The sequence below is a fragment of the Lygodium microphyllum genome, chromosome 25 (assembly GCF_053477565.2).
Source record: "Lygodium microphyllum isolate KBCC chromosome 25, Lygodium_microphyllum_v1.1.10, whole genome shotgun sequence".
Lineage (NCBI taxonomy): Eukaryota > Viridiplantae > Streptophyta > Polypodiopsida > Schizaeales > Lygodiaceae > Lygodium > Lygodium microphyllum.
The window spans coordinates 132,303,544-132,326,493 of NC_141159.1; the positions used below are offsets into that span (position 1 = coordinate 132,303,544).

The 22,950-nt window shown below is 41.7% G+C and overlaps 1 pseudogene; it reads left to right on the forward strand.

Moving 5' to 3' along the window:
- The first annotated feature begins 11,974 nt into the window (after nucleotides 1-11,974).
- LOC148014760 (mitochondrial succinate-fumarate transporter 1 pseudogene) overlaps nucleotides 11,975-22,950 on the forward strand; it is a 47,327-nt pseudogene continuing 36,351 nt past the window's right edge.

Below are 22,950 nucleotides of genomic sequence, written 5' to 3' on the forward strand. Positions count from 1 at the left end.
CTATTTTTCTAAGGCGTATTCCTATTTTTCTCTTATTTTTTATTTTTCTTTATTTTTCCAATAAAAAATTGATATACTTTCAAAGCTATGGCTTTTGATTCTTAGAGCAGCAAAAATATAGATTTTATTAGCATTTTATCCTATGTGTATTGGTTTATTCCACCCGAAAACACCAAAAATCCCATTTTTTCTTATAAAATTTGTGTTTTACGGGTTTCTAAAAATTATTTTCAGAAATTTGACTTTATGTTTTTTGATTTTTTCATCATGCAAGCATAGAGCAAACCGTAAACAATATGTCTACCAATTTTCACTCCATAAGAACAATATTGGCTTAATCAAATGTTTTTAAAAAACAATTTTCCCTTGTAAAATAGAAATACCGGTTTTTCCTTCTTTGCAGGTTTTAAAATCTGATGCCGGACTATAGATTAGCCCTCGTTCAAGGCTCAACCCACCTCCAAACAGCCAACTCTAGCTCACCATCGATCTAGTGCCATGCTAGACAAGCATCCTTCAATCGGTTCTCTTCTTTATTCTTCCCAAATGAATTGCCTCTTGAAAGAGGGAGAGGGAGGAGAGAGAAATATTGATTTTGAAACTCAACAACTGGGCAGCCATTTCAAAGGCTGAAGGCGGCAATAGGAAGTGTAGACAAGATGTAGATTGGGCATCTAATCAGTTGGGGGGTGTTTGCAGCCACCATGATCAGCACCACTGAAAAAATGCACCCCAACAAAAATCGAGAATTTAGGGGGCACCAAAAAGCACACCCTTTGGACTTTCTAAAGTCCATTTCCACTTGGCCACTTTAGCCCTTGGCCTCCCGTCCGGCCTATCTCCCGCGTCCCACGTCCAAATCAACCTTTAAAAATTCCTGGGCGTCCATCTCGAAGTCCCCCACTACCGAGCATCTCCAGAAGTCTCGTCCGATATGCCAAAAAATTATGAAAATTTCCCGACCGCCGTTCGGTTGGTCTTTAAAGCACTTTTGGGCATTGCCGCTTAAAATTGTACTGATTGCAGTTGCTATCTTCGATGAAGTCTATTTTTTCCCTGAAATTCGGAGTTTTGGGCTATTTTTAAGCACTTCTCAGCATAAAAAATCATCTATCATTGGTGACCATGTGATAGGGCAACTCAGCCTATTGAATCCCACGAACAGATCTGCACAAAAACAACCAAAGAAGGCATCAAGATGATACAAAATAGATACACATCAAAAGACATCCCAGTTCTCACCCTACCCCCTGACAAAACCAAGGCATGAAATCCACGAGGAGTAGACCTAGCATAATCTGATAAGAGTCTAAAGCTAGTCACTAACCTGTTGTTCCAACAAGCCAAGCGAAAAAGAACTATCGAAGAGGTCATCCCAAGTGGTGGTCTGAACTACCTACCTAACTAAGGACAACTCAACTAAGAGCTCCTATAAGGCAAGGACACTTATAGCTTGATCAAGAGGTGTTATTTTGTTTAGCACATTGGCCTTTTAGGCTCTTATATTCCCATACACGGGCGTGTAAAAAGGAGGGAGCTGAGCGTAGTGACCTAAGAAGAACAAGGCATCTGCCTCAAGTCCTGTCTCGGTACCCAAGAACCTACCAAGCCCTCGCAAGGTGACACTTAATCCTTTTCTAACGCTCGCTTTTATTTTCACTCCAAACTTCTCTTATTCTTATTTTTCTAGCTAGATGCCACCCCTAGGAAGATAAGGCATTTGGCTTTGGGTTCTAACTCGTCCCCAGGAACCTACCAGGCCCTCGCAAGGCAATAAACAACTGCTCAAGGACTTTTCTTTCTTTCCTTTTCTATTTTTTATAGGGGTTAGAACCCCTTTTTACACACCTTCATAATTCATAGATGGTCTCTCAGATATTTAGGGTTGTGTTTCTTTATATCATCATTTTATTAGGCTTCTCTAACTACCTCACACTAACAAGACCTCCTAGAATTGCCGGCTAGTAGGTAGTAGAATAGGGTCACTAGAACTTCCTTCAAAAAGAGGTCATTCAGTGCCTAGCAATGCCTTTTCAGGAGGCAATGACTACTCAGACCTCCCACACACATTAATAACCTAAATCTGGGACTTCATGCCTTGATTGCCGGTCCCCAATAAACAAAAAGAAATTACCCCGTGACACATGTATCATTACTTGCTTAAGGGAAAAAAACTCAAAAAGGGGGCAAAACCACCTGGGATGGCCACAAGAAGCTCTTTCGCAGCAACGGCACCCTCTAGCGACTTCATCAACCTGTATGATGCAACTACTAAAACAAAAAACCATTAACCGTACCTACACCAAACAAACATAGGGCCCTCTTGGCCTAAAGATAGTACATTTGTACTGCAAACTAACTGGTCCTCTTGGCCTAAAGAAATCAAACAAACTAGCTCATATAGATCCCTCCTTGGAAGAAAGAAAAAAAATAAACGAAAATACGCTCTATTCCAAGGGGAAAAAGAGGGCTCTCAGCCCTAAACTAAATGCATCAAGTTGTGACCCATTCCTCCTACATATATAGCAAGAGGCATATGCATAACATGTCGTCTGACCAACCTATGGGTCCAGGATAATAGTGGTAGATGGGTCTCGACTACTCATCGCATTACCCATATCAACCATCGCCTACCATATAACACGTGGTTTGATAACATTCTCCACAAGCGACCAGGTCATGTCTCATTATCAAGAGCAACATCCGGACTAGGACCATAGTTAAAGAAGAGGTCCTCTTCATAAGCAAAATTGGCTAGTGAGTCCACAAATTGATTCCAAGAATGTGGAATTTGCTAAAGAGATACACTCTCAAATTCATCAAGTAGGGTTATAGCAATGCGATGATACATACGAAGGATAGGATTCCGGATTGTATATGTCTCATTGAGTTGATTTAAGATTAGCTAGGAATCCCCTTTTACTAACAACTGCTAAATACCACCTTTCTTGACAATATTCAATCCCATAATCAAGGCTTTATACTCCGCCATGTTGTTAGTGAATCCTACCCTAAGATAAGCAATTAATTTAATTGTAACTATACGTCGGGGATCTTGAATAACTACTCTAACACTCCCTTTTTTTATTAGGGCCCATCGAAATATAATGTGTGCGTCAGAATGGGTTTACACAGCCACTCATCCAGAACTCCCCTATTCATAATTATGATAGTCAAAATTCAACATATTTAGAAGATGAACTGATGGCTCCATCCCATCTTCATCATTAAAGACTACATGGACACTCATCAAAATCTACAAAGAGTGATGATAGAAGACCTTAATCTCCCAAAAGAATGTCCCGTCATCTTGCTCAGTCACTTTATAGCCTTTACTCCACCATATGAGCTTTCCCCGATAATATCGTTGCTCTAAGTATGGGTGCTCCAAATAAGGGATCAGTCAACCCATCAACCTCTATCATTGTTTCCTTGCAGATATCTGATCAATCCCGCATAGACCTGCAAGGCACTTATGTCATTAGTGCAATAAAAAATAATAAGGTTTAATCTTATTAAGATTAACCTTATTCTTAAACTCCACACCCTCAAGATCTGCCAATAATGTTGTGGATTTATTATTCCCGATCCTGACAATCCTATAAGGACCCTCCCATTTGGGCTCTATCTTTCCTTGAAATAATTCTCTATGCACATCATAGTACAACACTAGCTGTGCTTTCTTAAAAGTGTGTTTCTTTGCTTTTAAGTCATGGAGCTGCTTCATCCAATGCTTGGTCACCTCCTGATGTAGCAAGTTCTGCAATTCAATCTCATCGAGGTGTGCGGAAGTCGTAAAGTTCTCTAAGAGGGCATCCCCGTCCCCAAAGAATGATTGATCGCAAATCTTATGGTTGGCAACTCGATCTCTAGAGGTAGGATGCACTCCTCTCCATATATTAACTTGAATGGGGTGTAACCAGTGGCTCGTTTGAAAGTCGTATTGTATGCCCACACAGCCACGTACAACTTTTTGTCCCAACCTCTTTTCTTTTCTGATACTACCTTAGACAGAATGCACACAAGCTACTTGTTGGTACCCTCGACCTGCCCATTGGCTTGTGGGTTATAGGGGGTTGTTTTATTGTGCTTGATGTGCCAAGCCTCAATTAGGCTTTTTATCACTTTGTTCCAAAAATGCGTCCCCCGGTCCAATACTATTTCTTTTGGCGAACCAAATTAACATACTATTTGCTCTAATTAAGAAAGTTGCAGTTTCCTTTGCATCGTCTTTCCGTGTTGCACGTGCTTCCCACCACTTAGTAAAATAATCAGTTGCTACGATAATATATCTTTTTCTGTGTAGTGGACAATGGAGTAATAGGGCCCACAAAGTCGATCCCCCACTTCTTGAACAGAAGGATCACCATAATAGGAGTGAGTGGTTGCTTCCTATTCTCTTAGCTATCATGTTGTTGACAGATGTCGCATCTTTTAATGTACACGAATGCATCCTGGAAGATGGCTGGCCACCAATATCCCGCCTTCAATGCTTTTTGCGCAGTTAGTCACCCAGCAAAATGATCTCCGCAAGCAGACTCATGGCACTCTTCTAAGATGAAAGGGACCTCGTTAGGCATTACGCATCGGGGGTAGATATCATCTACCCCTTGCCTATACAACGTGCCTGCGATTATTGTAAATTTTAAAGCTTACTGATTGATCTTTCACTTTTCAAACTTCAATAGACTAGCTTCCATCTCTCCCGTAGACAAATAATGTATTATCACTGCATACCAGGAGGGAATAGATGTTGTGTCAATCTTGAACAATGAGTCGTAGTCACTACCTTCAGCCAGAGCTTCCTTTGGCTCCCCAAAGTCCACAAGGCACTCTACGATACCTTGCAACGTGGATGTCTTGCTCTTAATCTCATAATCAAAATCCTGCAAATTGATTAACCACTTTGCCAAATAGTCGGACGATTGTAGCTTATTCATCAGTAGTCTTAGCCCTTCCACCTTTGTATAAAGAACAACCTTCTCATAAAGGATGTAGCGTGAACTTTTTAGTCGCAAAGACCATCACAAGGCACAACTTTTCCATATAAGTATAATTAATTTCAGATACACCTGGCAAAAGCAATCAGGTGATACCACTTCTCTTCCCAAATGTGTGCTAAACAGCAGCTAATGCTATGCATGGTAGCTGCTGAAAAGATATAAAAAATTTCACCCCTCTTCGATGCTTTCAACACAGGTGCTCTTACAAGTTATTGCTTTACATCCTCAAAATCCACCTTACAAGGGTCACTCCACATAAATAAACAGTTGAAGGATAATAGATTTGTCAATGGCGATGTCCTTTCTACCAAAGGGTTTATAAACCGTCGATAATATCCAATTGATGACAGAAAGCTGTGGACTTCTTTGGGGTTATGTGGCGGACTCATGGCGACTATAGCTTTGATATTTTCAGGATCCGTTGCAATCCCTACCGAGCTAACTACATGGCCAAGCAGGACTCCATAAGATATACAAAAAATGCACTTCCTGGGATTGAGAGCTATGCAAAATTTTCTGCATCACTCAAAACAATTTTCTAAAATAATAATCTACTTTTCTCTGACAATGACTGCCCCTAAATCCTCAATAAATACCTTTAGCTCCTCAGGGGAAATGTCACCAAGGTCTTATCGGTAGTTTGTTGCCAAGAACCAGGCGCATTGCATAAATCAAATGCCATCACATGAAACACAAAGGTCCCAAAGAGTGTTATGAACATCATCTTGAGCTTATCCTCTTCTGCGATTGCCATCTGATTATAGCTTGTAAAACAGTCTACGAATGAATATATCTCCCTACCTACCAATTGATCCAGAATCTAGTTGATAAAGGCAGTTAGTAGTAATCCTTAACTGTTTGCTTGTTCAACTCTCAAAAGTCCACACATAGTCGGATTTGATTATTTTTCTTCTTCCTGATCACAACTAGTGAACACCATTCAGTGTGCTACACAAGGAAGATCAAACCCGCTTTTTGCAGTTTCTGTAACTCCTCGAACAGCCCATCCCGCAACTCAAATGGCATACGCTTGGCTTTCTATCACACAAGATGGCTTCTTTCTTTCAACAAAATTGTATGGACAATGAGGCTGGAAGAAATGCCCCTACATTCATCGTAACTCCAAGCAAAAATATCGCGAAACTCTTGGATCAGAGTGACATAATCCTACCATTCCTCGGCACTAAGCATGGATCCTAGCTTTATGGGACGTTCATCGTCTCGCGTACCAAGATCTAGCTCGATAACATCTGTGTCCCTTATTCTATCTTGAGCTTCTAATGGCTCGTTCAGCATTACTTGATAGACGTCTTTTGTGGTTGATCCCTCTTTGGATTTATTAGTCGACGACGTCTCACTTGCAAATACATCTTTCATTGTAACTCTGTAGAAGAGAGGGGAGCTCGCTCACTTTGAGGTGATTCAGGATATGCATCGACTACCACACGTCTAACACCTCTGCCAAATGTCAATCTACCAGCGGGTATATCTACTTGAAAGTTTGCTTGCAAAATCCAAGGTTGACCAAGCAATACTTGGTAACTTGGACGCCCTGTAAATGGGATTACCCTAAAGTCCAACAGACATTCTACATTGGCAACTGTCACTTGGACTTTAGTAATGCAGCCCTCCGGCTGTCTCAGACAATCGTTAGCCATTCTAAGGATTGTGGAGGCATCTTTCAGAATTGCAAGACCCAACCTCTCCATCAATTCTAAACTCATAATATTAACCAAGGATCATGTGTCAATGATATCATTATCCACTAGAATCCCATCAACATAGGCCGCAACCCTTGGGCAGTGCTTTTCGGCATGTTCAAACCATTCATCCCCTACTTGCGCTATTCCCAAGGGTTCTACAATATAACCCGTACACAAGATCTTTTTAAATTCCTTGCGTACTCCTGCGACAACTTGATTAGCTGCAAAAGATTCTCGTCTGGTTTATCATCAGAAAGGGAGCTAGGTAAATTGAATTCGTGATAATTCGCTAAAGCTCGCTTCTCGTGCCAAACCATTCACTCTTTAGGACGTTGCACCAGCTTTATTGCCTCTTTTTTAACTCTCACCTTCTTTCTTAATACCTCTTTATCTCTCTTGGCATTAGTCTTACTCTCTACGGGCTTCAGAGGTCCCCCTTCCTTGTTAGGATTCAGAACTTGTGTTCCTTTATCATCTTGCCTAGGGTTTCCATCGACAGGTTTTACATTATCTTTGTCACCTTCTCTATGTTGTTGGCCTCTTGTTATAGCATGTAGGCTAGAAACTTCAGTGCCATTAGCCTATATAGCCTCGATGAGGCCTACCCCACTGTTGCCTGGCAGTTCCTCAACAATAGCCTTACCCCTTTCAAGTAATTTTTTTGGCCCATCATTCTGCTAAAAATTATTTCCTTGTGCACGATGATTAACAGGCCCTCATTGCCGACTACCTTGCAGGAGGGAAGTAATCTTACTCCAACATGTGGCTGCTAAATGGCCGCACTTCCTACAGATGTCGAGCTTGACATTTGGGCAATAATGTGGATAATGTTGCACCACACCATTTGTAGTTGAATCTAGAGGGTGCACTCTCTTTGGGACGTCAACTCCCTATCAGATTCTGTTGTTTCTTTAAGAAATTAACATCAATGGCTATTTGCCAATATTGCTCAGAGATCATATCCATGTAGTGCTTCATCATGTTCTTGACTTCGCTAAGGAAATTTGACGCACTCGACTCATAGCCCTGATCATTTACCCATAGGTCCCTTGGCCGCACAATTTGATTAGTCATTGGCTACATTGGTTGCTGACCCATAGGAATGATGTTAGGGTTCACTGCTTGGCCTCCCACATTTGGAGGCATCTGACTGGCCATAGGCATAGTCACACTAGGCGGAGCCGGCAAGAAAGGCACATTCGGCACCACATTCTCTCTCTTGTTAAGGTTGGCTCACACCACTTGAAGTAGGTAGATTAATTAGGAGGGGGAAAGTACTAGAACTTCCACCTCCTGATGGAATTTGATTCAGGCTAAGGTTACTAAGACCCCACCCTAGAATAGGTTTAGGACTACTCCTTTTAGGAGAATAACGCCTATCGATTTCATCCCTCTGTCTAGCCCTCTCGGTTCTCTCATTTTTCTAGAGTTCGACTAAACGGATCTCTTCAAAAAGGACATCAACTAACCAGTAGGTCCCAAGAGACCCTAGATTCAGAAACCACCATTTTGAGGTGGCTCCCGGTAGATGCACCACTGATGGGACTAAAAATGGGCCAGCACCACCACACGGCCTCGCGGGCTAGAAGCATCTGTAATAACTAAATGCTCACTCGATACATCTAATATTGTGTTTGTAGCTAGATAAAAATCCAACAGCACCTTCCCCAAAACCCCTCAAAGGGGGCATCCCACACATATTGGCAATAAGTGCCACGTATCCACACAAACACAGGAGACACCCCACTGGCTATTTTCCATGGCCCCATTGTAGTTCTCCTACATCTTGGGGATTGGCCCCTAGATGTGCTACTTTTACATATAAACACATTTGCACAAGACTCCTCTCTTTGTCAGCGAGATCTAGGAGATACCATGTTGCACAAAATCCTACTCCCCCTCACTGTTTAAGTTTTGCTTTGTTGCATAGGTGTATAGAGGTTGTTTTGTCATGGTTTAATATATAAAGAGCAATAAATCACACATTATGACGAAAAAATAGGGCAAACTGATGCCAAACCTCATGCTTTGCCACTATCATACGTTCACAACCACATATTATATTTTTCTCTATTTTTCTAAGGTGTATTTTTATTTTTCTCTTATTTTCTTCCATTTTCCTCTATTTTCCAATAAAAAATTCATATAATTTTAGAGCTATGGCTCTTGATTCTTAGAAGTTAGGGGCCCTTAAAGGGAACTCCCAAAAGGCACACCCTTTGGACTTTCTAAAGTCCATTTCCACTTGGCCATTTTGGCCCTTGGCCTCCCATCTAGCCTATCTCCCATGCCCAACATCCAAATCAACCTCCAAAAATTCATGGCGTCCATCTCTTGAAGTCCCCCACTGTAGGGCATCTCCAGAAGTCCCATATGACACGCTGAAAATTTATGAAAATTCCCCAACTGCCGGCTTAGTGGGTCTTTAAAGAACTTTTTGTAAGAGAGGGGGATTTAATAACGGGGAAATACTAGCTACACTGGCTGGTATATAAGGTAAGAGAGACTTAATTTTTCATTATCTGATAAATATACAAGTCTTTTTCTCCTTCACCTTGCTCTCCAAGCTTCCATGTCTTCTTTCCCTCTTTTCTAGTCTTTCTCTCTCTATTTCTAGTCTTTCTCTCTCCTCCTAACTATCTTTATTTCTCTTCTGTTCTTCTTCTTCTTCTCTGCAGTCTTCTCTCTCCTCTTTCTCTCTCCCAGTTTCTCTCCTTGACAATTGGTATCAAAGCCTAGGTTCTTGGTCCCAGTTAGTCTCTCATTTTACCTAGTTATAATTTTCTAGTCACGTGAAATTTTAAGTCATAGGTACACAATACAGGGAGCAGTAGGGGAGTTTCCAAAGATTTCTGGACCACAAGGACTGCATGCAAGAGCATTAATGGTGGCTTGGACTAAGTTTGGAGGGGAGAAGACCAACTTTGGCAGCTCATGGGTCATTTTTGGCCCATTTTGAAGGTAAACTCTTAGTAACCATGGTCACAGGAGTTAGAAGAAAGTCTAGCTGGGGTTCCTTTCAGGGAGGGTCTTCTCTCTCATACTTCCACAAGCTTCCTACAAGCTCCCATGGAGGAAACCAGCCCTAAATCTTGCTCTCCTCCTTCTTCCATGAAGCATCAGCCTTCCCCTTCCATCTCTGAAGCTCAGGAGCCACAGATCAAGTAGGGCTAAGCTGGGTGATCATCCCCAACCCTCCAAGAGTAGCCCCGTAATTTGTGGCACAAAAAACAGGCTTCTTCTTGGCCTGCTGGACATCACCCTAGCTCTCCTCTCCTCCCTGGATCTCACTCCTAACTCTTGGCAAGTCCCTTGGTCAACATTGAAGGCTTCCTTCTCAGCTTCTTGGACTCCTCTTCCCACTTCAAGAAACCTTGATCTTGTGCAGTCCATGGCAGCCATGGAAGCTTGGCATCAAGCTCAAAAGTCTTGAAGATTTTGGTCTTTTCTTGGTCCCGTGAGTCCCTCTTCAAGCCTAGCTCAAAATTTCAGCCACCCCCATCAAGAAGCACAGGAAGAAGATTAGAAGTAAGATTTGAAGACATGCACTTATGGGCAGCCATGGCTATGGAAGTACTTCAATTTCAGCAAGAGCTCTTCATGGGAAGGTCCTGAGCCATCCTACCCCCAAGCTATAGCCACATTGGAGCTCATTCTCAAGATTTGAAGGCTTCTTGGAAGCAAGAAGGCATTATGGAGTGCTCATTTGGAAGGAATCATCCCCTTGATTAGTCTATGCAAGCAATACCCTTTTCCCATGGAAGAATCCTTCTTCCCCAAGCTTGACTTCATCCCTTCTTGACGGAGCACAACCATTTTGGAGCTATGGAGCATGCGGGATAAAATTGGAGCTCTCATGAAGGACTAAAGTGGCATTAGTGGCTACCTTCTTCTTCAAACCACTCAAGGTAACCGATTCTTGGCTCTCATTCTCTCCATTTAAGCCTCTTGTTGAATCCTATCCACTTGTTTGAGAGAATGTATGAGTCCAAGTAGGTAAGTCCCAGACATTGTATGCATGCTGAATATTAATCTCAGTCATTTCCCTTTGATCTTTTGTCATTGGAATGGATTTTACTCATGCTGAAGCTTCATTGAGGTTATATTTTTGCTTACCCATAACCTGTTTGGCTTCTTGTGAATTGGCTGAGCTAAGAGTTAATTAAGAAATCCATTGTATAAGGGTGAGTTGGCAGTGAGTCACTGTCGGTAAGCTCTCTATCCCTATTCCCATTCCAATTCCATGCACTTCATGAAAAGCCCAAAATTTCAATTCCTAAAATGCATCTCATGCTGGGTGTTTAATTAATAAATGTCTGCCATGTATATTTCTGGTGAGGAAAAGCCCGATGCCAGGCGAGGTGGCAAGACAAAAGAGGGGTGACCACCCCTTGCCATCAAAGACCTTGAAGGGGTGCACAACCCTGCCTGAGGGGAACTTTGCCCACGTCCCAGTGATCTAGAGCCCAAAACTCGTTTGTAGGTGCAGGTACTTCTTGGGAAAATTGAGAAATGGACTTGGCATAATGGAATTTTGATGACTATGACATGACACACTCTTGTGTGCATGGGATGTACGGATGTACATCAGCAAATGTACCCTTAGATATGCATGCAGCCATGTATGGGAATGCATTGCCTTACTTGGGTTGAAGTTGGATGTATGTATCATTGGATACACCTATGCAGTCATGTATGCACTAATGGTAGTGATTATGCATGTATGAGAGCCTACCTTGTTGACACGATCATGGAAATGCTTATTCCCATGCTCAGTAATGCTCAAGTGATGCCAAACATGATAAAGGGTGCTCAAGTGATGCATGATGCCAAGCAAACAGTGAATCCCACAGTGCAATAGAAGGAGAACCCAATTTCAGCCCTCTTGTGACTGTTTCAGAGTGCTGGAGAAATGGCTTGCATTTGTAGAGGTGTTGCCACTCCCAAGAATTGAGGTGCTGACCTTGGAGAGTACCTTTAGGCCTTGCCAAGAACTTCATTTAGTTTTGGATACCCACTTGGAGCATACAAAGTACTTATAGCCCACAACAGGCCTTTCCTAGGTGTGGACAGGGTGATGGACTGCACAGAACAGTCCCACAATTCTGATTACAAAAAATTCTACATAAAACATGGGAATGCGTGCATATCATCTCAAAGAGGGCATTACTGCCTCCATTTTGAACAAAAAAATAAGTTAATCATAGTTGTCTAGCTCTGGTTATGGCCAAAACAGTGACAGGTGGTCTCACGGGACTACACCTAGACATGGCGGGTAACAGGGGGAAAAACAAAGCAAATGAAGATGTTCAGAAACAAATAATGGATGCATGCACCATGAGGGATGACACCAACTTTGATGTTGAAGAGGAATGTGGGCAAGAAGAATTCTTTGACCCGGCTGACACCTTCCCATTTGACCCCGGCGGTCATGTGGATGTGAATATGGGTGATAAGAATGATTCACATGCTGCTGCCACTATTTGTACTGTCTCCCTGGATGCTTGGACATGATCTAAGAGCCCCAACACTCTTCGTCTTCAAGGCAAGATTCATGGGAAAGATGTATTTGTCTTGGTAGATAGTGGTAGCATACACAGTTTCATAAATAGAGCAGTCATGGATAGGCTAAAATGTTTTGTCTCTGATTTATAGCAACCAATGAGGGTGCAAGTGGCCAATGGGAGTGAGGAAATTAGTACTCATGTATGTGCAGTTGCACCTATTAAGCTTGCTGAAAATTATGAGTAGAAAGTGGATTTGATTGCACTCAATATGGGACCAATAGACATTGTGTTGGGCTACGATTGGCTGAAAAATTTGGGCACCATTTCCATGGATTTTTCATTGTTGTAGATGCAGTTTTTCAGGGCTAGACAGCTTGTTCACCTGCAGGGAATTAAAAATGGCAATGAGTTTCAGCTTATTACAGCCAAGCAGCTCAGGAAAGAGTTCAAGAAATGCTCCCAGATTTTTGTGCTGCAATTAAACAAGGAAAACACAGATCAATCCCGAAAAATGTAGGATAATTCAGCCCTTAAGGCTCTACTTGCACAGTATGGTGACTTGTTTCAGCTATCTACAACATTACCTCCCAAGAGAGCGGTTGATCATCCCATTGATTTGGAGTCCCATTCCAAGCCAGTCAATAAACCCCCTTACAGGCTGTCCAAATGTGAAAGAGAAGAAGTGGCCAAGCAGGTCAAAGATTTAGTAGATATGGGATTCATTGAGCCTAGCTCATCCCCTTTTGCATCACCTGTCTTGGTGGTCAAAAAGAAAGATGGCACTTTCAGGATGTGCATTGATTAAAGAGATCTAAATAAGATCACTTTCAGAAATAGATACCCTATTCCTAGGGTGGATGACCTGTTATATGATTTGAAGGGAGCTATGTATTTCACAAAGATTGATTTGAGATCCGGCTACCATCAGATACACATGCGTGAAGGGGATGAGATAAAGATTGCATTCAGGACCGATCGTGGGATCTACCACTTCTTAGTCATGCCCTTTGTTGTGACTAATGCACCAGCCACGTTTCAAAGCCTCATGAACAAAATACTTCAGCCTTACTTATTCAAATTTGTATTGGTATTTTTTGATGACGTCCTCATTTATAGCCGCTCAAAGGAAGCTCACCTTATGCACATGAGGCACATATTTGATATACTTAGACATCATAGACTCTTTGCTAAGGAGACAAAGTGTTCATTCATGCAGATTGAGGTTGAGTACTTGGGACACATTGTCAGTGAAGTAGGCATTAGAGCCGACCCAAAGAAAGTGCAGTGTGTCAGAGATTGGCCCACACCTGCAAATACCACCTCCTGGAGAGGATTCTTGGGTCTCTCCTCATTTTACCGGAGATTCATTTGGCACTATGCCACTATTGTAGCCACTATTGTAGCATCTCTTCACTGATAGGCTAAAGAAAGAAGCATTTTTCTGGGATGCATTGGCAAATATAAGCTCTAATTAGCTGAAAGATTTGCTTAGTGCAGCCCCTATCTTGGTATGCCCTGATGTTTCTAGGGAATTCACCATTCAGTGCGATGCCAATGGGAGAGGAATTGATGCAGTTTTGTTTCAAGAACGTGGGGTCATAGCGTTTGAGAGCCGAAAGCTGGCTAAAAATGAGAGGGTTATGAATGTCTATGATCAGGAAATGCTGGCCATCCTTCATGCCATCAAGAAATGGCATCACTATTTGTATGCAGCCAATTTAGAGTGAAAAGCGACCATAGAGTACTCAAGTACTTCTTATCTCAGTCGAATATGACTCCAAAGCAAAGGAAATGGGTAGGCACCTTACAAAACTATGACTTTGACATCACCCACACTCGTGGGAAGGAAAATGTAGTGGCTGATTCCCTGTCTAGAATGTGGACATGTAAAGTCTCTGCTATCATGGAATTACATAGTGATTGGATACATGAGCTTGAGGAGGCTTACCTACTAGATGCTAATTTTAGCAATGCATTTCAGAAATTACAGCAGGAACAATTTGTGGAAAACTCTTCTATCAGCTGAAAAATGGGCATTTATGGTATAATGGCCAAATTGCCATCCCTCATACCTCCCCATTCAAGCTAAAAATCATGCAGGAGATGCATTCAGCCCTCATAGCTAGTCATTTGGGAGTCTTTAAGACCTATGAAAAATTTGCTAAAAGCTTTTACTGGAAGGGCCTTTGGAAAGATATGAAAGACTTTGTCCTCGGCTGCATGCCTTGTTAGCAAAACAAGGGCAGCACCTTAAAACCAGCTGGTCTACTTCAGCCATTGTCTATGCCTGAAGGCAAGTGGACACACATCACTATGGACTTCATCACTGGCCTACCGTTGACCAAGAAAGGTTGGGACAACATCTATGTGGTTGTGGACAGACTCACAAAGGCAGCCCATTTCATTCCCACGAAGACTCAGTATAATGCTTCTCAAGTAGCCAGCCAATTCATGGAATATGTTTTCAAATTGCATGGCTTACCACAGGTCATTGTGCATGACTGAGATGCTAAGTTATGAGTAACTTCTGGCGGGCAGTTTTCAGCTCTATGGGCACTCAGTTAGCACCTTCCACTGCTTACCATCCACAGACAGATGGTCAAACAGAAAGGGTCAACAAATCGCTGGAAACTTACTTGAGGCATTTTTGTCATGATGTGCAGCATGCTTGGGACTCATGGTTGCACTTGGTTGAGTTTGCCTATAATAACTCCACACATGCTAGCATTGGAGTTTCACCTTTTGAGGCCTTGTATGGCTACAAGGTGCCCCTTCCTATGGTGATCTTCAATGATAAAATAAATGCACAAAGCAAGGAAGAATTGGAGAGAATGCAAGCCTTACTTCAGCAGTGTAAAGCTAACTTGAAGAGAGCCCAAGATCAAATGAAGCTTTATGCTGATGACAAAAGGTGGGATGTGGAGTTCCAAGATGGGGATTTAGTGCTCTCGAAAGTGCCTAAGTCATGATATGCCTCCCTTAAACATGTGTCTAGCAATAAGTTGGCACACACAAGAGAGTGGGAGACTTGGCATATCGATTGGCATTACCCCCATCTACCAAGATCCATAATGTCTTCCATGTGAGTCAGTTGAAGCCCTTCATTGGCTGAGCCGTGGACTATGTTGAGGAACTCCCACCAATAGATGAAGAAGGCATCATTCAATACATACCCGAAAAATTCATAGGACAAAGGGAAAAGAGGTTTTGCTCTCGCTCGATCATGGAATACTTGATTAAGTGGCAAGGTTTACCACTTGAGGAAGCTTCTTGGAGGAGAGTTTCAGTTTTGGAAGAGTTCCTATACCTTTTAGAAGTAGATTTGGTTGAAATCTAGCTAACTATGGCCCTAGTTTTCCCTAGACAGACTGTAGACAACACTCTGTTTTAAAGCAGTTTTTTTTTTTTGCACTACTGACAGTAAGGCATACCATACATGGGCTGAAAGTACTTCTTGAGAGCTTTGTTTTGATGTATATCACACCCCGTTTGGAGTCTCCCACAAAAAGTTATGACAGATTTACTACAGCAAGGTCCTGTAGTAAACAACATGCTGTCCGCTGTCTGCAGTTTGCATTTACTCCAGATATTTGGGTCAAAAACTCATGTTTATAACCCCCCAATAAGGCCCATGCATCATACATACCCCACAGCCCATCATACACAATAATACCTCTTCATTCATCAGTATACCCTTGTAATAATTCCACAGAGTAGTACTCTGATCGGCCCCTCCCAGTTATCACACATTCCCAAATTGTTTTTAAGGGCAAAAACCTTCGGGTGGGGATGGAATGTAAGAGAGGGGGATTTAATAACGGGGAAATAATAGCTACACTGGCTGGTATATAAGGTGAGAGAGACTTAATATTTCATTATCTGATAAATATACAAGTCTTCTTTCTCCTTCACCTTGCTCTCCAAGCTTCCATGTCTTCTTTCCCTCTTTTCTAGTCTTTCTCTCTCTATTTCTAGTCTTTCTCTCTCCTCGTAACTGTCTTTCTCTCTCTTCTGTTCTTCTTCTTCTTCTTCTCTGCAGTCTTCTCTCTCCTGTTTCTCTCTCCCACTTCCTCTCCTTGACACTTTTGGGAATTGTCACTTAAAATCGAACCAATTGCAGTTGCCGCCTTCGAAGAAGTCTATTTTTCCCCTGAAATTTGGAATTTTTTGCTATTTTTAAGCACTTCTCAGTGTCAAAAATCATATGTCATATGCAAACAAGTACCCCAATGAATTTTATCCACCACCACGACTCCAAGAAATCCTATTCTTTCATAGTTGCCATTAGACGTTTTCAAATCTATCAAATATCTTTCAAGCCTGTATCTTCCAAAATATTGTTTCTGTGAAGTACTTGTTATTGATTCAATGCAAAGTGTCCTATCAAACAACATGCTTCTAAATATGAATGCTATGCTCAATCACACATGTTTTGAAAAAAAGTGCAAAGTTGAAATCCATGCCATCCAAACACACAATAAGTGCAATATGCAAGATGATAAATGAAGTGAAGTATTAGTGCCTAGTCTATCTACAAGTGCCCGTGCATCATGAATGCAGACATAGTTCGTTGATTCATTAGCTCCTTAACCTTACCTCTCATCACTTAGTGGAAGGAAAATTTGTTACACTGTGCTCCACCCATGCAAATCTTTCAATCACTAAGGACAATAGTGGTTCTCATGATATTGACCAAGTAGAAAACCCATCTTACAACAACTGAAGGAATCATTCACAACCATTAAACTCGCCCAACCTGTAACATGTCCACCTGTTCCCTTTAGGACACGTCTTAGTAGTCCATCGGAAAGGAGGTCTAGAAAGCTTCGCCCAGCACTCTCATGGAATGTCATGGGGTTTGCGATCTAGAACTTTCCGCGTTTGTCACGTAGCAGAAGTATTCTGGTCGTTCCCACTTAGGACCAACCTGAATCATGGTTTTTCCTAATGGTCATTTCCTAAATGGCAACTAGCGTCGAACCCAAGCGAACTACTTTACACAGAAACGCCAGGGCCGAAGCGGATTCACGCTGCACTTGGTTTAAGGAGAATGGGAAACGAGAGGGATGCAAGGCTCAACCTCTCTGCCATAATGCATAGTCCCATTCCATTCCCCTAAAACAGTGTAAATCGGGATGATTATAACTTAGAATCTAGGTCAGCGCCCTTGCTATTCGTGTCCTTTGAAACGATCTTCTTGTTGTCCATCATGATTGAGAAAAGCTCTCGGCCAACCGGGACCACCCATCTGTACGACGGACCCATGGCCACATCCACCGCACTTTCCTCAAGTTGTTTTAGTTATCTAATTACCTACCACATTTAGTTGGACATGCATCAAGCAGCTTCCTTAATTAGCCCGTTAGGCACCAGTTCCTTCACGTAATCATAGCACTTGACATAGAAAAGCAATGTCAAACAAGTTTCTTTTCAACAGGTTATCATATTTATCTTTGAAATACATTTATAAAGTCCAGCCCGCAGGCTTATCTATAATCCATCCGAAGGCTATCTAGCAATCCACAGGGATTACTAATCCAAGATTCTTCCCGTAGACTAGTATGTGGACCTCGAGATCCAATCTCGAGTCACGTTGGCCTCTTTGTGCAGGGCCTGGAAGGTGAGGGATTTATGGCTAGAGCCCCCCTGGCACCCAAGCGTCCTCCTGCCCCAAGTAGCGCTCAACGGAGAGACTTTACGCGGCGGGTTCGGTCCACCTTCCCAGCGCCGTTAACAACCCCCTTGGTTAGGGTTAGGCAGACAGTCGGGGGTAACTAAGGCTGCCTCTCCCTTCAGGCCTTCAACCTGAAGCATTAGATATCTTTTCATCATTTAATTCTTTGAGCAAACAAAGCAAAACAGTGCTCTCTAAATTGTTACAAGCACAATCATTTCCAGTGGTCGTCATTTTGGCCAACTGCTAAGGAGTGAATCCTTCTTTCCAAATGCATCTAACACTCAATCTGGGATCAATTGGGACTTCGAAAGATTCCCAAGGGTTTGTTTGTTAACCCTTATGTCCTTGGGTTAGGGTCGTACCCTATTAACCCAACTTTACCAATACCTTAATCTTTGTTAGCAGTAAATATGTTATTCCAATTTATTGATTGGTCGTTTGCTTCCAAGAAATTATCTAATCCCCTATCTCGGTTCTTTTCCCAAGAAATGTGCTATGTTAGGATGACTACTTGTCCTCTTGCAAGATAAACTTGCGCAAGAATTTGCCAATCTCATTCTGAGGATTTGGCTATTCCCTTGTGATCAAATCACAAGATCATGCGACTTTGCAACATGTTGCACCAGTGTCGCATCTAATCCATGGGACTATTTTGCCCATCAAATGGCATCTTCTAATCACGGAATCATGATTAGGTAGGAAGCAAGGTTAGGGTGTCTTCATGACAATCCGTTCCTGGTTGCACTAGGCCGACATTGTTGATCCTAGGGTTCTAAATTCAAATCGAGTTTCCTCTTTTTAGCGAGCGATCCTAGGGTAGAAACCCTAGATCATTTCTTGCAAGTATGTCCTATTGTCCCTACATTCTGTGAATGTGGAGAGGTCTTTAGGGATACGACAATTTCGTCTTGGCAATAAGTATGACTAGGTCACGTCCTTAACGTGCTAAACCCTAGTTAGCACTTTGGGATATGTTGCATCGATTTAACCCTTCCTAAGCGATTCCGTCGTAGTTTTAGGTGTTTAGGGTAAACCAATTTACTTGTCTATTCATGAAGATATTGTCTTGATCAAATAGGGGAAAAACTAGTTGCATTATGATACCATTCTCGTAAGCACACAATTTATTGCCTATGTATGTTTAGATTTACAATCCCTAACATTCATGGTTAGGATCAAAGTGTATGTTAATTTATGGCATAATTCCTATTGATCCTTCTATAACATGTAATCAAGATTCATGCTACTACGCTTTAGCGTTTTATGTCTAAAATGAACCATGCAGCCTTTTCCTAGTTTCATTTCTGAATGAATTATTCGCATGCTGATTTTACACAACCTTTCATAACTACTTACGTAATTGATTGAGATTTATGTCAATTTCCTAGAGATTAATCTACTTCATGCAGCTCAAGAACCATTTTCATGCCTTGAAATTCCTACGGATTATTAGCAATCTTCTTTTAATGAATCATTTCGAAGGAAAGGTACCTAATAATGTGACATGCGATTTATTCTTTCCATGCATAATCGAAGTGTACAATAATAATTTTGACTTTATAAAGATGATCTTTAGTTGATCTAAATTTGTTACTTTGTAATGCATAAAAAACCACTTGCTAGGAATGCATAGAGATCTTATGCTCTTTTTTCATTCGTTTATTTGAAAAATACAAATGACCAATTCTTTGATCGTAAGCTATTTCCTTTAATTTAGCCAAAGTATTTCAATTAAAAAAGCGCATCCTAATTCCATAAATGATCCATGCACAATTGTTATATTACGATATGAATCAAAATTAGGAAGAAAACCTGGACTTGTGATGAAATGTCCACATGGATGTTAGGAGATGATTCTCCTGCGGTTGTGCCTTGTGCCTTCTTAGGAGCCATCAAGACTTCGACCTTTTTGCCTTGGCCGCAGACTTATGTTCTTGGCCCATCTCCTTTGCATGCAAAACTCTCTTTGTGATTCGGCTTCCTTGACCGATTGCACCGTCTTTCGGAATCAGGCTTTAGAAGGCTTTATGGGCTTCCTCCTTGAAGTAGCGATTTCAGGATTAGGACTTTACATTCATAAAAAATGACTTTGGGAAATGTAAGGAAAAAGGGAATTGGAAATTTCGGATATAATAGGGCCTTCATGAAAAGGGATACAATGGATTTAAAAGGCTTGTAATGGAAGGCTTTGAAAGAAAACGGGGTTTAAAAACTTTATAGGTGTCAAGATTGTGGGAGAAAAGGAAGGAGTCTCACTTGTAGCTTTCTTTCTTGCACAATGGGGGAATACACACACAGGTGGAGGCTCAAAACAGTTTTCCTCTTCTTAGTTGTGTAAGCCAAAAAGAACTCTAGTACAAAGAAATAGAAGGACCCTATATATGGGTCTCAAACCAAACTCAACTAAGGTGGCATACTAACTGAGCCACGAACTAGAGTAGATAAGGATAGTTGTCATCTAATTATTATTCATGGGCGGTGTACCAACCGCATCTGCAGCTAACAAGTCGGTGACATAAATGCACAACGGTCACCCTGGCATATCACGAGTGGAGCTCGATATCTCAACACTCCCCCTCGAGCTCAATCCCAATTCCTGCACACGAAGCCGGTCTCTAAACTTGCGTAGCTTCTCTGCGTCCAATGCCTTCGTAAATATGTCAGCTACCTGATCCTCTGTGCTCACATAAACTAGATCAATAAGACCTAGTAAAACCCTCTCCCACACATAGTGATAATGCACCTCAATGTGCTTTATTCTAGCATGATAGACTGGGTTATTTGCCAAGTGTATACTACTCATGTTGTCACAATAAATGACAACTGGCCCATCTGTAGGCTGATGCATATCATAAAGTAGCTTATGCAACCAAGCTACCTCACATGCAGCCATTGCTGCGCCCCTGTACTCAGCCTCTGTGCTCGACAAGGCAACTGTAGGTTGTTTCTTGCTTCTCCAAGTGACTGCAGCACTCCCAAAAGAGAACACATATCCACTGGTAGATCGTCTATCAAAAATACTACCATCCCAATCAGCATCAATGTATCCATGCAACTGTATCTGAACCCGAGTCTCATAAAATAGTCCATACTGCAATGTGGACTTCACATACCTGAGTGTGTGTCTAGCTACATCCAAATGCGGCATTAAAATTGGAGCCTGCATAAACTGACTTACCAATCCAACAGCATAGCTCAAATCTGGCCTGGTAATAGTCATATAGATCAAACTTCCTACTATGCATTTGTACATAGTAGGGTCTTCCAGAAGCTCACCTGCATCTGCGCTCAGCTTCACATTCTGCTCCAAAGGAACTGAAATAGGCTTACAGCCTGTCATCCCATATTTGGACAGCATGTCTAATCCATATTACCTCTGCAAGAGCCGTATCCCACTTGGTGATCTAATCACCTCAATGCCCAAGAAATAACACAGCTCTCCCACATCCTTCATCTCAAACTTCTGCTTCAATAGCATTTTCACATGAAGGATATCTTCATCACTATCACCTGTGATAATCAAATCATCAACATAAATGACAAGCAGCATAATACCTTTCTCTGTTTTTCTCACACAAAGTGAGAAATCTATCTTGGAAATCTGAAAGCCAATAGTGACGAGATACTGTCCTATCTTGTTAGACCATGCTCTAGGTGCTTGCTTCAAGCCATACAAGGCTTTCTTCAACCTGCAAACAAACTCAGGATGAATAGCATACACATAACCTGGTGGCTGCTCCATATAGATCTCTTCTTGCAAATCACCATGCAAGAAGGCATTCTTTACATCCATCTGATGTAAAGACCATCCCTTTGATGCAACCATAGCAATGACTACTCTTACGGTTGCCATCCTTGCAATCAGACCGAATGTTTCTTCATAATCAATGCCATATGTTTGTGCATACCCCTTGACTACTAATCTTGCCTTGTATCTATTCACAGAACCATTTGCATTGTGTTTCACCTTATAAACCCACTTACAACCAATTGCATTCTTATCTTTAGGCAAAGGTACCAATTCCCATGTAGTATTTGCTTCCAAGGCATCCATTTCGTCATCCATGGCTTTCTTCCATTTTTCTTTTCCCATGGTTTGCTCAAAAGAAGTGGGTTCTGGTTCCTGTATCACTTTGACCATATATGCATAGTGAATGGCTGTAAATCCATCATATTTCAGCCTATCCACAGGATACCTAGCTCTAGTAGACCTACGCAAAGTAGGTTCACTCCCAGGTGCTCTCAAAACATCCCTGGTCTTCCTTACTCCAGGTGTAACAATAGAAGGAATACCCAACTCATCATCAATGCTTTGTTTTGAGCCACTGGATTCACCATCCACATAAGAGTAACCTGCATTCACATCAAACATGGGCTGATCTACCTTCTCTTTTCCTTTTTGTGATACCTGCATACCACTATCTGCATTGCTTTGAGAAGATTCTCCTGATCTCAATCTGCCTGTCCATGGCGAAGAATGTGAACCACTGCTAGAGAACACTCCAAGTCCACTAATATCTTGTGACTGCTACTATGAATTCTGTGCAGCATTACCATTTTGTGCATCTACATTATCAATCACATTTACTGGTTTATACCAACTACTCATCTCATAAAAAACAACATCTCTGCTCACTGTAAACTTACGAGTAGAAGGGTTATAGCATCTATACCCTTTCTGTCTGCAGAGAGTAACCAATAAAGATGCACTTCTCAGCTTTTGGATCCAACTTGGATCTCAACTCATCTGGCACATGAATTTAGGCAATGCAACCAAAAATTTTCAAATGAGAAATATATGGTTTCCTACCAGTATACCTCTCCTCTGGAGTCATGCCATGTATTGCTGCAGTGGGAGTCCTGTTCATTATGTACACTGCTATAGCAACTGCTTTAGCCCAGTAAAAATCTGGCAAGTCTTTTTCATTGAGCATGGCACGAGATACCTCTCCAATATGCCTGTTTTTTCTTTCTGCAATTCCATTTTGCTGTGGGGTATGACTACATGAATATTGCTGCTTTATGCCATGCTCTTGCAAGAACCTTGCAAACTCATTTGA